The 4,661-nt window shown below is 43.6% G+C and overlaps 2 non-coding genes across 2 annotated transcripts; both read left to right on the top strand.

Moving 5' to 3' along the window:
* The first annotated feature begins 2,713 nt into the window (after positions 1-2,713).
* trnal-uag (transfer RNA leucine (anticodon UAG)) lies at positions 2,714-2,796 on the top strand. The gene has a single exon. It is a non-coding gene; the product is annotated as a tRNA-Leu (tRNA).
* Positions 2,797-4,196: 1,400 nt separating this feature from the next.
* On the top strand, positions 4,197-4,269 carry trnal-caa (transfer RNA leucine (anticodon CAA)). The gene has a single exon. It is a non-coding gene; the product is annotated as a tRNA-Leu (tRNA).
* Positions 4,270-4,661: the final 392 nt, after the last annotated feature.

The raw sequence follows: 4,661 nt of genomic DNA, 5'->3' as shown, positions 1-4,661 counted from the left end.
TCGACGAAGGCTTCCCAATCATCACCCTCTACGGATCTCTCTAATGTTCCAACAGCAGCCATGGTTGTGTGAAGGTTCGTATTATGTTACTCGTCGCCAATTTTTGTGTATAGAAGAACTCCCCGAGGATGAGCACTGTCAGCTAAACTTAGTGTGACGTTGGTCTTCTTTATTACAACTCCAGAGTGCCTGAACAACATGGCAGCCAACCTTTTATACTGGCCCTGTACGTGTGGACAGGTGACCATTAGGACTCCAACAGTCGCGCCCTCTGGTGGCAAGTATTACAGAATTACATACATCATATAATTGTTATCGATAAGAACTTATAATTCCAATGAATGCCTGAATCATCCGAAAGGAGCCTGGTTTGTAGGACAAGGCTACATATCAGGAAGGAGTGCAGTTAGATGACAAGGAAAGTGATTTTCTGATTATAAGTTTTGAGAATAAAAAGGATAAATGCTGGAATCACTGAGCAGGCCAGGCAGCATCTGTGGAGAGACAAACAGAGTTAATGTTTCAGGTTAATGACCTTCCATCAGAAATTGGGCACTTGTGTTAGGTAATACTATTAAAAGTTTCAATTGTCACGTAGCATGGGTAAGGAAAATATATAAAATGTGGCATTTGGAACAGATAGTTTACAATCCGATTAATGTTTGATCAATTTGTACACCGAGCTGGGAACTGTAACGTGTTTGAGTTCTTCGGCTAACATTCGCGAGGTTTGGGTGTAAGTACTATTGTTAAGTCTATGTATAATTATTGTCTGCTTAATAACTCTGACATTTAATGTTGCGGACCCTATTCCTGCACTGCGCGTCTTCCACCTCTGTTTGTGGCACCGATCCCTTCAATCCGTCGCTTACAGGGACAGTTGGATTCACCGTTTCTTTGTTTGGTGAAATTTCTAAGTTTGAAAGCGGCGCACATCAACTGGTCACCTACTCACTAACCGCTACACGCTGTTCCCGTGAGATGAAAGCCCAGCTACTGTTTCAAGCTTGAATGCAGGTACAAGCAAAACTCATTCATAGAAAGTCCAAGTCCCTGAGGCACATGATTATTTGCACGGAACTCCTTCGCAAAGCGTTGCGGTTCGTGTGGGGTGATTTGGGCACATCTTTCCCCACACGACAACTCTTCAAACATAACTCAACGGTTGTAAAGCGCGTTGGGGCGTCATGAGTTCCTGAAAGGTGTTGCAGAAATGCAAATCCTTCTTTGCAAAAATTCGATGCAATTTCAAAATTCTTCTGTAAACTGAGGGCTCGTACAGGATTTAAACCCGGGACCTCTCGCAAATTTCAAGTAACAACCGCGAAGCAAGAATCATACCCCTAGTCCAAAGAGCCATCTGTTTAACAAATGTGAACATAAGGTGCAACCATTATTGAAGCATTTTTAGTGTGTTGCTGTTCTTGATCGGAGGAGCACATGAGACGGAATCAGTGACTTCGCTTTTTCGACCTGTCTTCTGAAGCACTGCACGGTCCCACTCCGACAGTCAATGAGATGTTTTGACGTTAGTGTATCCTGGCTGTGGGTGGTCACCCCGAGCGCAGCAGAGGGGTTTCCGCCTTAGTTCCGGGTGGGGACAGTATCTTTCCCCTTTTCTCTTCCTCTTGTCTACATCCCTGTGCTTTGGTTTCTCTATTTATTCCCCTGTCTCAGTTTCTAGTGTTAAAAAGGGTACAAAAGATGAAATGGTTGTCACTGTGGAACAATTTCTCTCACTCAAAGATAGACACACTACCGTTCCAGCACGAGGTCTAGATAGGTAGCCGTTGACATTCAGGTTCATATATAAATATATATAAATATATCGACATGTATCGTAACTGTTCCCTGGTGGTCGAGGGGTTAAGATCTGGCGCACTAATCTGGTTTCAATCCTCGATCAATTCACCGCATACAAATAATTGAGGTCTGTGAGACGATTAATAATTGCTGTAATCACCATGAATACCAATACTGTCATGTATCTCACACTACTGTACATAACTGTATCTTACCATGCCATACATGACTGTAACCAGAGATGACCTGTGACCACAAGCTTACCTTACCACCAGGGGTGCATTTGCAGGAGACACTGGATACCTTTCCCAGACAGGTATATATGGACAGGTCTCAGCCAAGTGTGGCATTCGAGAGCTGTGTAAAAAAGGTGCAGGTCCTGAGTGACGTTGACTTCAGTATATGCCTCGTGTGTGTCTGTACTACAGGGTAAGGACTTTACAGTGGCGACGAGTTACGGGATTACAGAATCCACAGAATGCGACCAACGGCTCAGGTGAAAAATACAATGCTGGAGATAATCGGGAGGACTTTATAGAAAGGCCCCAGAAAAGCTTTGTAACCAAAGACTGGTTGGGCGACAATAAGGCAGACAAGAGAAGAGCCCATCTCTTGACCAGCTGTGGCTCGAAAACATACGCTTTAATGAAGGACCTGCTGGCACCCGAGAAACCAGCAAGCAAGTCGTTTGAAGAATTGAGCACACTGTTGAGAGACCACCTGAAGCCAGCAAGCAGCCTACACATGTAACCTACCTCGGACCCGTGCCAAAGGTCCCCGTACACCGAGCACAGGCTCAGGAAAACCCCAAAAGAGAGGATATCCCGGTCACTGGGCCTTCCAGCAACACTGAACAAGTGCCCGTTCTGAAACTTTCCAATGTAATAACTTGCAACTGGAACATCTAACAGTCGGGATGGCCGAGCGGTCTAAGGCGCTGCGTTTAGGTCGCAGTCTCCTCTGGAGGCGTGGGTTCAATTCCCACTCCTGACATTCAGTGTTTTTAATTACAAACTCATTTGTTTGGACACCACTCTGAAGTGCTTTGTGACATCCATCGAACTTCATAAAATGACGCCACTTCAATTACAAACAGTGATATCAAAGTTACTTCCCAAGCCGGGAATCGATCCCGAGTGGCTGCGACGAAAGGAATGGTTTTGTGAAGCATTGAAAGGTGCCCTCGGAATATCTCGCACTGCTCATTAAAAAACACGGTTATAATTTGTTTCAGTGCAAAAGAAGGCAGGCTCGAATGGCCAAATGGTCGACTCCTGCTACTGGTTCTTGTGTTCTGATACAGAGCACAGAACAAATGATTAAATGATCAACTCTCCCTCAGTTCGCATTTCTTTCATTGTGCAAAATAATTTATAGGTTAATTAATGATGTTTTCCTCTGAAAGCAACTTAAAAATTTAAGGAAAATAAATCGGCCAACTTGGGGCTTGAACTCACAACACTGAGATAGAGTCTCATTCTCTACCGACTGAGCTAACCAGTACTGCTGAATGTGCATCTTCCTGTCGCTTATGGCTGCGAGTGGCCAGTTGGCTCCGCACCATGGCTTTATCTCGAACTTCAAACCTCGAAACTGGTTCTCCTGATTTCCAAGCCCATTGTATTGCAGAACTTTCATTTCGACGAACATCTTCAACTCACTGTGTAAGCCTCGTGGCGCAACGGTAGTGTGTCTAATTCTAAATCCCTAGGTTGTGTGTTCAAATCAGGTCGGGGTCACTGTTCTTTCAGACATTTTTTTTCCAGAATTAATATTTCTTTTGCTGTTTGGCAATAACCAGACCCTTGCTCCAAGGTCTCTCTCACTATTTCCCCGGTTTCAGGCAGAGATACGCCTGCTGCCCTCATTTATTTCACGTGACAGGACACAAAAGTTCAAAATCAACCTGCAGGTGGCCACATACAGCACTGAATAGTCAGGATGGCCTGACTGGTATCCCGACCACAGTGGATAACCTCATATTTCCCACATTATACTCCATCTGACAAATTACTGCCCAGCCACTGAGCCGATCGATATCGCTTTGCAGATTGTTTGTGTCTTCCTCACAACTTGCTTTCCCACCGATCTTTGGATCATCTTCGCTACATTACCAACATGCAGAGCACAGAATCAATTATTGACCGACTGACTTTCCCTCAGTTAGCATTTCTTTCATTGTGCAAAAGCAGATTACCGATTCATTAACGATGTTATCCCATGAAAGCAAAATAAATGTTAAACTTAAATAATTTGTACACCATAAAGGAATATTTTTGTTTGGTGCAGTTCCGGTCAGAGAAATGTTGTGAAAGAAACTTTTTGCAGAGAGAGGGATTGAGTATTTCAGCTTGTTGCTGAACACTTCTCTCTGGGCACAGAACTAAGCACCAGTTTTTGTAGTGTAGCGGTTATCACATTTGCCTCAAATGCAAAAAGTCCCCGGTTCAAGCCCGGGCGGAAACATTATTTCTGAAACAAAAGCTGGTTTTAAATGTTCATTGTTCATGTGACAATGGCCTTCTTCCGTGCTGCAAACTTCTCTGATTCCATGATGAGCAATGAACATTTATAACCTGTCTCCTAAAATACAGAGTGTGTAAAATCAGAAAGGGAATAAAATTTCCTCAATTATTCAAGTTTCACAAGTTATTAAAATTAAGTTGTTGAGGTTTCGACTGTCCCTCAGTGATCATGTTAGAATTTCTTTCATTCTGCTAAACAATGCTATCGGTTAATACCAGCAGATACAAGCCGCATTACAAACCCGGAAACAACTCATTCATTATTCACCCTTCCCAGTTGCAGTGCACAGAGGGTTATTTATGCTCCATCCCAGAAACTCAAATCCAACTTCT

This window comes from Pristiophorus japonicus, unplaced genomic scaffold (assembly GCF_044704955.1).
Source record: "Pristiophorus japonicus isolate sPriJap1 unplaced genomic scaffold, sPriJap1.hap1 HAP1_SCAFFOLD_52, whole genome shotgun sequence".
NCBI lineage: Eukaryota > Metazoa > Chordata > Chondrichthyes > Pristiophoridae > Pristiophorus > Pristiophorus japonicus.
The sequence above is the reverse complement of the archived record's forward strand: the minus strand, read 5'-3'. Positions and strand labels throughout refer to the sequence as shown.